Source organism: Oncorhynchus kisutch, linkage group LG14, assembly GCF_002021735.2.
Source record: "Oncorhynchus kisutch isolate 150728-3 linkage group LG14, Okis_V2, whole genome shotgun sequence".
NCBI classification, from domain to species: domain Eukaryota; kingdom Metazoa; phylum Chordata; class Actinopteri; order Salmoniformes; family Salmonidae; genus Oncorhynchus; species Oncorhynchus kisutch.
In genome coordinates, this window is record NC_034187.2 from 75,374,403 (window position 1) to 75,387,216 (window position 12,814).

The window sequence follows — 12,814 nt, forward strand, 5'->3', positions numbered from 1 at the left end:
AGTACCATAATAAACTGTGAGATTGAATAATTTGGCAGCACTGATTTGTTTAGCCAAACACAAGACTCAAGTTTATTTGTCTCTGTAGCCTATAATCACACAAACCAACTGAGCCACCTCTCAGTATGAAGAGGTTGTGAACACAGTACTACTGTGATGTAATGGTTGACATTCTGTAGGCAGACATGATGGAAGCTTGCTGTGTGGGAGACTGAACTGGAGACCACTAATACCAGTCAGAGGCCCATAAATGGCCCCTGTGTCAAGAGTTTGGCATCCTTGCTATATCTTCACCTATTCTGCCCAGACTCCTTACAATATTGTAGGTGACCCAAATGGGTCCCATGGGCCCGAGTTAAAAGTAGTGCACTATAAAGGGAATAGGGTCCCATTTGGGAGACATTCATTATCATTTGCATAAATGTTTTGCACCACATTTTACTATATATGTTTTATTTTTATGGGGGGTTACAGGTAAAATGTTCAAAGTATTGTTACATTATCAACAAAATAAAGTGAGCCTCCACCCCCAACCTCCCATCCCATTCTCCCAACCTCCCATCCCATTCTCCCATCCCATTCTCCCAACCTCCCATCCCATTCCCCCAACCTCCCATCCCATTCTCCCATCCCATTCTCCCAACCTCCCATCCCATTCTCCCAACCTCCCATCCCATTCTCCCATCCCATTCTCCCAACCTCCCATCCCATTCTCCCATCCCATTCTCCCAACCTCCCATCCCATTCCCCCAACCTCCCATCCCATTCTCCCATCCCATTCTCCCAACCTCCCATCCCATTCTCCCAACCTCCCATCCCATTCTCCCATCCCATTCTCCCAACCTCCCATCCCATTCTCCCATCCCATTCTCCCAACCTCCCATCCCATTCCCCCAACCTCCCATCCCATTCTCCCAACCTCCCATCCCATTCTCCCAACCTCCCATCCCATTCTCCCAACCTCCCATCCCATTCTCCCAACCTCCCATCCCATTCTCCCAACCTCCCATCCCATTCTCCCATCCCATTCTCCCAACCTCCCATCCCATTCCCCCAACCTCCCATCCCATTCCCCCAACCTCCCATCCCATTCTCCCAACCTCCCATCCCATTCTCCCATCCCATTCTCCCAACCTCCCATCCCATTCTCCCAACCTCCCAACCTCCCATCCCATTCTCCCAACCTCCCATCCCATTCTCCCAACCTCCCAACCTCCCATCCCATTCTCCCAACCTCCCATCCCATTCCCCCAACCTCCCATCCCATTCTCCCAACCTCTCATCCCATCCCATTCTCCCAACCTCCCCATCCCATCCCATTCCCCCAACCTCCCATCCCATTCTCCCAACCTCCCATCCCATTCTCCCAACCTCCCATCCCATTCTCCCAACCTCCCAACCTCCCATCCCATTCTCCCAACCTCCCATCCCATTCCCCCAACCTCCCATCCCATTCTCCCAACCTCTCATCCCATCCCATTCTCCCAACCTCTCATCCCATCCCATTCTCCCAACCTCCCATCCCATCCCATTCCCCCAACCTCCCATCCCATTCCCCCAACCTCCCATCCCATTCTCCCAACCTCCCATCCCATCCCATTCTCCCAACCTCCCAACCTCCCATCCCATTCCCCCAACCTCCCATCCCATTCCCCCAACCTCCCATCCCATTCTCCCAACCCCCTCATCCCATCCCATTCTCCCAACCTCCCATCCCATCCCATTCCCCCAACCTCCCATCCCATTCCCCCAACCTCCCATCCCATTCCCCCAAGCTCCCATCCCATTCTCCCAACCTCCCATCCCATCCCATTCCCCCAACCTCCCATCCCATTCTCCCAACCTCCCATCCCATTTCCCCAACCGCCCATCCCATTCTCCCAACCTCCCATCCCATTCTCCCAACCTCCCATCCCATTTCCCCAACCGCCCATCCCATTCTCCCAACCTCCCATCCCATCCCATTCTCCCAACCTCCTATCCCATTCTCCCAACCTCCCATCCCATTCTCCCAACCTCCCATCCCATTCTCCCAACCTCCCATCCCATTCTCCCAAGCTCCCATTCCATTCTCCCAACCTCCCATCCCATTCCCCCAAGCTCCCATCCTGGTCCCCCAACCTTCTATCCCGTTCCTCCAACCTCCCATCCTTTTCGCTCAACCTCCCATCCCATTCTCCCAACCTCCTATCCCATTCCCCCAACCTCCCATCCCATTCCCCCAACCTCCCGTTCCTGTCCCCTTCCCTCAACCTCCCATCCCCTTCCCCCAACCTCCCATTCCATCCCACCAACCTCCTATCCTGTTACCCCAACCTCCCATCCCGTTCCCTCAACCTCCAATTACATTCCCCCAACCTCTCATCCCAACTCCCCAACCTCCCATCCCATCTCCGCAACCTCCCATCCCATCCCATCTCCCCAACCTCTCATCCCATTTCCCAAACCGCCCAATCCTATTCCCCCAACCTCCCATCCCATCTCCCCAACCTCCCATCCCATCCCATTTCCCAAACCCCCCAATCCCATCTCCCCAACCTCCCATCCCATTTTCCAAACACCCCAATCCCATCTCCCCAACCTCCCATCCCATCTCCCCAACCTCCCATCCCATCTCCCCAACCTCCCATCCCATCTCCCCAACCTCCCATCCCATTTCCCAAACACCCCAATCCCATCTCCCCAACCTCCCATCCCATCTCCCCAACCTCCCATCCCATCTCCCCAACCTCCCATCCCATCTCCCCAACCTCCCATCCCATCTCCCCAACCTCCCATCCCATCTCCCCAACCTCCCATCCCATCTCCCCAACCTCCCATCCCATTCTCCCAACCCCACCAGCCAGCATGTAATTTGCGTTCTAACTTTTTGCGTTTTATCTTGAAACATTTCAGTGCCACCATAGCACCCATCACCAATTCCAAATCTCACACTAAGTTTGCTGACCGCTGCAATGTACTGTACTGTCTCTGCTTTGACTAGCATAGAGAGAACCCTGTAGAATGTAGATTCTCATGGAACTATATGACTTGGTCTCACCCACCTCGGATTTCAGTCTTTTTTGAGCACAATCCCAATGTGATACGGAGAAGAAAATATTCTATTCACGCTAGTGTGTTTGTGTGGGAGCATTGTTCTAGGTGATTGCTGAGAGCACATATGCTGAGAGAGAGAGAGAGATGAATTGATGAATGAATTGTAGATCTGAATGTGGACATTTGATTCAGTCATTCAAAAGTACATTGCTGTGTACAGTGACACACATAAACACACTCAATCTTTTTCTATAAACACGTGGCAATGCATTTTTCAGCAATCATAATCACCCTACAGCTTGAGTGATTACTCAAATTTGGACTTTTAGGAATTCCAGGATCCCAATCTTTCCCTGGAATTCGGTTTAAGAACTGTAGGAAAGATAACACTGTCTCCCTGTGATCGTAAACCCCACCAAGGTCAGGTCTGGAGCAACAATATAAATCTCTACTCCTATAATCCTCAGTTTTCTTCTTTCCTTTACTGTTTTCATATTCTTCACACCCTCTTTTTCAACTCTTCTCCTCCCATATCCTCCCTTCCTCTCTCTCATCTTCATATCTTACCCGTCTGCACCTACCCGCCTGTCCAACATCACTACTCTGGACGGCTCTGACTTAGAATACGTGGACAACTACAAATACTTAGGTGTCTGGTTAGATTGTAAACTCTCCTTCCAGACCCATATCAAACATCTCCAATCCAAAGTTAAATCTAGAATTGGCTTCCTATTTCGCAACAAAGCATCCTTCACTCATGCTGCCAAACATACCCTTGTAAAACTGACCATCCTACCAATCCTCGACTTTGGCGATGTCATTTACAAAATAGCCTCCAATACCCTACTCAACAAATTGGATGCAGTCTATCACAGTGCAATCCGTTTTATCACCAAAGCCCCATATACTACCCACCATTGCGACCTGTACGCTCTCGTTGGCTGGCCCTCGCTTCATACTCGTCGCCAAACCCACTGGCTCCATGTCATCTACAAGACCCTGCTAGGTAAAGTCCCCCCTTATCTCAGCTCGCTGGTCACCATAGCATCTCCCACCTGTAGCACACGCTCCAGCAGGTATATCTCTCTAGTCACCCCCAAAACCAATTCTTTCTTTGGCCGCCTCTCCTTCCAGTTCTCTGCTGCCAATGACTGGAACGAACTACAAAAATCTCTGAAACTGGAAACACTTATCTCCCTCACTAGCTTTAAGCACCAACTGTCAGAGCAGCTCACAGATTACTGCACCTGTACATAGCCCACCTATAATTTAGCCCAAACAACTACCTCTTTCCCAACTGTATTTAATTTTAATTTATTTATTTATTTTGCTCCTTTGCACCCCATTATTTTTTATTTCTACTTTGCACATTCTTCCATTGCAAAACTACCATTCCAGTATTTTACTTGCTATATTGTATTTACTTTGCCATCATGGCCTTTTTTGCCTTTACCTCCCTTCTCACCTCATTTGCTCACATTGTATATAGACTTGTTTATACTGCATTATTGACTGTATGTTTGTTTTTACTCCATGTGTAACTCTGTGTCGTTTTATCTGTCGAACTGCTTTGCTTTATCTTGTCCAGGTCGCAATTGTAAATGAGAACTTGTTCTCAACTTGCCTACCTGGTTAAATAAAGGTAAAATAAAAAAATAAAAATCTTCTTCTTGGTAATCAATCAATCAAATATATGTATTTCTCTCTCTCTCTCCATGTCTCTCCTCTCTCTCTCTCTGTCTGTCTCTCTCCCCCCTATCTGTGTGAGTATGTATTTGTGTATGCTTGCAAATGTTAGTGTGTGTGTGTTACTGTGTGTGTGTTAGTTTATGTGTGTATTTATTTTATGGTGTATAGGCCTATGTGTGGGTGTGTTGAAGGGTGTGTATATTTGAAAGCTTTGTCTTTGCTCTCCCTACATTTTAACCCTGGTGTTGACAGCCATCACAGGGAGAGGCAGTGAGTGAACGAGAGAGAGAGAGAGAGAGAGGTGGAATTACCTCCTTTCATCATCCGTCAGCTCCTTTGAGCAGGGATCCAGGAATTCCAGGACCTCACTCTTCCCATCCACCCTTTCAGCTCCCTCCCTCCCTCATCCATCCTTTATCCTCCTTCACTGACACGGAAGAAAGGGAACTGTGGGAGTCTAGGACAGACTAGCTCTACCCTCTGATACACTTAGAAATGACAACTCTGTGGTCTTGGGTGTCCTTTACTGCCATACTCCCATACTCCCATACTGCCATACTGCCATTCTGCCATACTTCCATACTGCCATACTCCCATACTCCCATACTGCCATACTTCCATACTGCCACACTCCCATACTGCCATACTGCCATACTTCCATACTGCCATACTGCCATACTGCAACACTCCCATACTGCCATTCTCCCATACTCCCATACTGTCATACTCCCATACTGTCATACTCCAATACTGACACACTGCCATACTCCCATACTGTCATACTGCCATACTGCCATACTGCCATACTGCCATACTGCCATACTGTCATACTCACATACTGCCATACTCCCATACTGCTATACTCCCATACTGCCATTCTCCCATACTGCCATACCATGATACTCACATACTGCCATACTCCCATACTGCCATACTGCCACACCCCCATACTGCCATACTGCCATACTTCCATACTGCCACACTCCCATACTGCCATACTGCCATACTCCCATACGGCCATACTTCCATACTGTCGCACTGCCATACTGCCACACCCCCATACTGCCATTCTCCCATACTCCCATACTCCCATAATGTCATACTCCCATACTGCTATATTCCCATACTGTCATACTCCAATACTGACACACTGCCATACTCACATACTGCCATACTCCCACACTGCCATACTCCCATACTGCCATACTGCCATTCTGCCATACTGCCATACTGTCATACTGCCATACTGTCATACTCACATACTGCCATACTCCCACACTGCCATACTCCCATACTCCCATACTGTCATACTGCCATACTGCCATACTGCCATACTGTTATACTGTCATACTCACATACTGCCATACTCCCATACTGCTATACTCCCATATTGCCATACTCCCATACGGTCATACTCCCATACTCCCATACTGCCATACTCTCATACTGTCATACTCCCATACTGCCATACTGTCATACTCCCGTACTGTCATGCTCCAATACTGACATACTGCCATACTCCCATACTGTCATACTCCCATACTGTCATCCTCCAATACTGACATACTTCCATACTGCCGTACTGTCATACTGTCATACTGCCATACTGCCATACTCCCATAATGCCATACCATCATACTCACATACTGCCATACTCTCATACTCCCATACTGCTATACTCCCATATTGCCATACTCCCATACTCCCATACTGCCATAACTCATACTGTCATACTCCCATACTGCCATACTGTCATACTCCCATACTGTCATGCTCCAATACTGACATACTGCCATACTCCCATACTGTCATACTCCCATACTGTCATCCTCCAATACTGACATACTTCCATACCGTCATACTGTCATGCTGCCATACCGTCATACTCACATACTGCCATACTCTCATACTGCTATACTCCCAAACTCCCATATTGCCATACTCCCATACTGCTATGCCATCATACGCCCATACTGTACTAATCCCATACTCCCATACTCCCATACTGCCATACTCCCATACTGCCATACTGTCATACTGCCATACCGTCATACTGTCATGCTGCCATACTGCCATACTGTCATACTCCCATACTGTCATGCTCCAATACTGACATAATGCCATACTCCCATACTGTCATACTCCCATACTGTCATCCTCCAATACTGACATACTTCCATACCGTCATACTGTCATGCTGCCATACTCCCATACTCCCATACTGCCATACTCACATGCTGCCATACTGCCATTCTCCCATACTCCCATACTGCTATACTCCTATACTTCTATACTATACTGACACACTGCCATACTCCCATACTGTCATACTGCCATACTGTCATACTGCCATACTGCCATACTGTCATACTCACATACTGCCATACTCCCATACTGCTATACTCCCATACTGCCATTCTCCCATACTGCCATACCATGATACTCACATACTGCCATACTCCCATACTGCCATACTGCCACACTCCCATACTGCCATACGGCCATACCTCCATACTGCCACACTCCCATACTGCCATACTGCCATACTCCCATACGGCCATACTTCCATACTGTCATACTGCCATACTGCCACACCCCATACTGCCATTCTCCCATACTCCCATACTCCCATACTGTCATACTCCCATACTGCCATATTCCCATACTGTCATACTCCAATACTGACACACTGCCATACTCACATACTGCCATACTCCCACACTGCCATACTCCCATACTGCCACACTGCCATTCTGCCATACTGCCATACTGTCATACTCACATACTGCCATACTCCAACACTGCCATACTCCCATACTCCCATACTGTCATACTGCCATACTGCCATACTGCCATACTGTTATACTGTCATACTCACATACTGCCATACTCCCATACTGCCATACTCACATGCTGCCATACTGCCATACCGTCATACTGTCATGCTGCCATACTCCCATACTCCCATACTGCCATACTCACATGCTGCCATACTGCCATACTCCCATGCTGCCATACTGCCATTCTCCCATACTCCCATACTGCTATACTCCTATACTTCTATACTCCCACACTGCCGTATTCCCGTATTCCCATACTCCCATACTGCCATGATGCCATACTGTCATACTCCTATGCTCCCATACTGCCATACTGCCATACTGCCATACCGCCATACTCCCATACTCCCATACTGCCATACCGCCATACTCCTATACTCCCATAATGCCATACTCCCATACTCCCATACTCCCATACCGCCATACTCCTATACTCCCATAGTTCCATACTCCCATACTGCCATACCGCCATACTCCTATACTCCCATAGTGCCATACTCCCATACTCCCATACCGCCATGCTCCTATACTCCCATAGTGCCATACTCCCATACTCTCATCCTGCCATAACGCAACATATTTTGTCGAGTGACTTGTTGAAGATTGCTCTCAATGTGTATAGCTGACTGGTTGAGAAATGATTAATTGAATGTATTTCCTTTCCATTTGGTTTATTCAGCTCTATATGTTTTTCTTCCACACGTCTGTCTCTCTATCAATCCATCCATCAGTTATTCTGTCTATCTGTCCATTGTTCTGTTAATCCCTCCATTTATCCGTCCTTGTCTGTCAATCTTCTTGTCACCTAAAACCATCCATCTAAACATTAGTCCATCCCTTCTTCAATATATGCATTCTTCCCTTTTTCTGTCCATCTCTTCATCTATTCATCCTGTCTTTTTGGTGTTGAGATGGTGTTGGTGTTTCATTCTGCCTGGGTGGAGTAATGATGATTGATGTATGGTATTTATGCTTCAAGACACACACACACACACACACACACACACACACACACACACACACACACACACACACACACACACACACACACACACACACCACACACACACACACACACACGCTCCTGCGACCTTATACATGTCCCCACCTCAGACAGGTAATGTTCTGGAACTTATCCCAGCCACACACTGGAGAAACACTCTGATAGCGACAGAATTGAGACTTTTAACAAGTTGTGCAATCTCAGAGACACCCAATTGTGTAAGTTAAATATGAAGAGAGGTTGTAAGTCAAGGGGTTGGGGGGAGTTTGGTGTGTGTATGTGTGTATATGTTGGTGTGTGTGCCTGTGTGTCTGTGTGCCTGTGTCTGTGTGTGAGTGTATGCTAGCAGCGTGCACTTGTATGTGTGCATGCAGGTGTGTGTGCGTTAGTCTGTGTGTGGGTGTCTGTGTATGTGTGCGGGTGCAGGTGTGTGTGTGTGTGTTAGTCTGTGTGTGGGTGTCTGTGTGTGTGTGCGGGTGCATGTGTGTGTGTGTGTGTTAGTCTGTGTGTGGGTGTCTGTGTGTGTGTGCGGGTGCAGGTGCGGCTGTGCGTGCTCACGCTCGCGTTTGTGTGTGTGTGTGTGAGGAGCTGTCAGAGGTTAGAAGGCAGAGGCCCCTCTCTCTTTTTAGTGAGGGGATAAGTTACACCCTTGGTTGTCAGGATGACAGCTCCTGACAGCGATCCCTCACATTCTCTCAGAGCTCTGACAAAACAATCAACACCCCTTTCACTGGGGGATTCCAGCTCTCAGCACTACCGGTCCCCCACAGGGTGAGAGACAGAGAGAAAGAGAAAGGGGGCGGGGAGAGAGAGAGAGAGAGAGAGAGAGAGAGAGAGACCAAATGTCAAGAGTTTACCATAGAAAAGAGTCCCCTAAGCCAGCTGGTTCTGTGGCTCAGTTCAATAAGTCCCACCAACCCAACAAAGCCTCAGAACAGCACTCAGAACATCTGGCCCAATCAAGTCATCACAAAGCAAAAATAAAAATATAATCACCTATTGGAAAGATGCCACAAAAAAGCTCTGTAAACTTCAATGCTATTTAGCTCTAAACTGACAGACAGTACATGGTGGCAGACTATCTGACCACCCTGACTGATAGAAAACTTAGAAAAACACTGACCTGTCACTGTCTCTGATACTCCACAGAGAGAGAGAGAGAGAGAGAGAGAGAGAGAGCGATAGGGAGAGATATAAAGAGAGAGAGAGATGGTGAGAGAGATAGAAAGAGATATATAAAGAGAGAGAAAGAGAGAGAAGGGTAGACAGAGGAAAACCTGGCTCCCCGTAGAGGAAAGGCTGTGCAGCCACTGCACAACAGCAGAACCTGAGACGGAGCTGCATTTCCTGACAAAATGTCAAAAATATAAAACAATTAGAGAGTGTCATTTCCCCAAATTTGAATCCCTTATTCAATGTTTCAAACACCTCTCTGATGAGAGTAGGCTACCTGTTCTGTTGGGGGAGGACACAGAGAGCTGTGGGTTGGCAACATTGTTGCCTGCCATAAGTTGAGGGACAGTGTCTGACAGACCAATCAACCTGCACATGTCCTCTACTGTATGCTTATTGTTATTGTTCAATGTATGGTTATTTTGATATATATATATATAGAGAGAGAGACAGAGAGAGAGAGAGAGAGAGAGAGAGAGAGAGAGAGAGAGAGAGAGAGAGAAAGAGAGAGAGAGAGAAAGAGAGAGAAAGATAGTGAGAGAGAGAGAGACAGAGAGAGAGAGAGAGAGAGAGAGAGAGAGAGAGAGAGAAAGAGAGAGAAAGATAGTGAGAGAGAGAGAGACAGAGAGAGAGAGAGATAGAGAGAGAGAGAGAGAGAGAAAGAGAGAGAAAGATAGTGAGAGAGAGAGAGACAGAGAGAGAGAGAGAGAGAGAGAGAGAGAGAGAGAGAGAGAGAGAGAGAGAGAGAGAGAGAGAGAGAGAGAGAGAGAGAAAGATAATGAGAGCGATAGAAAGATCACCCCCTGTTCTTTATTTCTTTATTTCTATGTTTTGTGTTTCTATGTTTTGGCCGGGTATGGTTCTCAATCAGGGACAGCTGTGTCACGTTCTGACCTTTATTTTCCTTTGTTTTGTCTTTATTTAGTATGGTCAGGGCGTGAGTTGAGTGGGCAGTCAATGTTTTGTGTTTCTATGTTTCGGTTTCTGTTTCGGCCTAGTATGGTTCTCAATCAGAGGCAGGTGTCGTTAGTTGTCTCTGATTGAGAATCATACTTAGGTAGCCTGGGTTTCACTGTTGGTTTGTGGGTGTTTGTTTCCTGTGTCAGTGTTTGTGCCACACGGGACTGTTTCGTTTATATTCACTTTGTTATTTTGTATTGTGTCATGTTCAGTTTATACTATTAAAACATGGACATTTACAACGCTGTGTTTTGGTCCGATCCTTGCTACACTTCTTCAGATGAAGAAGATGAAATCTGTCGTTACAGAAACACACACCAACCAAGGACCAACAGGCAGCAGCAGCAGCAGCAGGAGAGGTAGCGATGTGAGGACTCCTGGACATGGGAGGACGTTTTGAACGGCAAGGGTTGCTACACATGGGAGGAGATCCTGGCTGGAAGGGATCGCCTCCTATGGGAACAGGTGGAGGCAGCTAGGAGAGAGGAGGCAGCCGGAGAGAGGAGCCAGCGATATGAGGGAACACGGCTGGCAAGGAAGCCCGAGAGGCAGCCCCAATAATTTATTGGGGGGGCACACAGGGAGTGTGGTGAAGCCAGGTAGGAGACCTGCGCCAACTTCCTGTGTTTACCGGAGTGAGAGAGGGACCGGGCAGGCACTGTGTTATGCAGTGGAGCAGACAGTTTCCCCAGTGCGTGTGCATAGCCCAGTGCGGTACATTCCAGCTCCTCGTATCGGCCGGGCTAGAGTGGGCATCGAGCCAGGTGCCATGAAGCCGGCTTTACGCATCTGGTCTCCAGTGCGTCTCCTCGGGCCTGCTTACATGGCACCAGCCTTACGCATGGTGTCCCCAGTTCGCCTGCTCCCCATAGACCGACCAGTGCGGTGAGGCGGAATAGGCCGCACTGGTCGGTCTATGGGGAGCATTCAACCAGGTAAGGTTGGGCAGGCTCGGTGCTCAAGAGCCCCAGTGCCACCTCCACGCACCAGCCCTCCGGTGGCAGCCCTCCGCACCAGGCTGTCTCTCCGTCTTCTGCCTACAGGGTCTCCCGCCTGTCCAGCGCTGCCAGAGCCTTCCTCCTCTCCAGCGCTGCCAGAGTCTCCCGTCTGTCCAGAGCTGCTAGAGTCTCCCGTCTGTCCGGAGCCGCCAGCCAGCCAGGAGCTGCCAGAGCCGCCAGCCAGCCAGGAGCTGCCAGAGCCGCCAGCCAGCCAGGAGCTGCCAGAGCCGCCAGCCAGCCAGCCAGGAGCTGCCAGAGCCGCCAGCCAGTCAGGAGCTACCAGAGCCGCCAGCCAGTCCTGAGCTGCCCCTCAGTCCTGAGCTGCCCCTCAGTCCTGAGCTGCCCCTCAGTCCAGAGCTGCCCCTCAGTCCAGTGGGGCCCTTTAGTAGGGTTGCCAGTCCTAGGTTGGACTGTTTTGTGTTTCTATGTTTCGGTTTTGGCCTAGTATGGTTCTCAATCAGAGGCAGGTGTCGTTAGTTGTCTCTGATTGAGAATCATATTTAGGTAGCCTGGTTCCCTTTTGTTTTTGTGGGAAGTTGTCTTTGATAGTGGCACTATAGCCCTCGTAAGCTTCACGGTCGTTTCCTTGGTTTGTTGGGGGCATTCATTTAAATAAAAAGAAATGTACGCTAACCACCTTGCGCTTTGGTCCACTTCTTCAGTCGATCGTGACAGAGAGATAGAAAGATATACATTTATAGAGAGAGAAAGAGGTCCTGTACGGCTCAGTTGTTAAATGTCATATATTATTATTCTGATAATAGAGGGAGAGTTCTTTTGGAATGTCTTTATTCTTTTGGAATGTCTTTATTCTTTTGGAATGTCTTTATTCTTTTGGAGTGTCTTTATTCTTTTGGAGTGTCTTTATTCTTTTGGAATGTCTTTATTCTTTTGGAATGTCTTTATTCTTTTGGAATGTCTTTTGGAATGTCTTTATTCTTTTGGAATGTCTTTATTCTTTTGGAATGTCTTTATTCTTTTGGAGTGTCTTTATTCTTTTGGAATGTCTTTATTCTTTTGGAATGTCTTTATTCTTTTGGAGTGTCTTTATTCTTTTGGAGTGTCTTTATTCTTTTGGAGTGTCTTTATTCTTTTGGAGTGTCTTTATTCTTTTG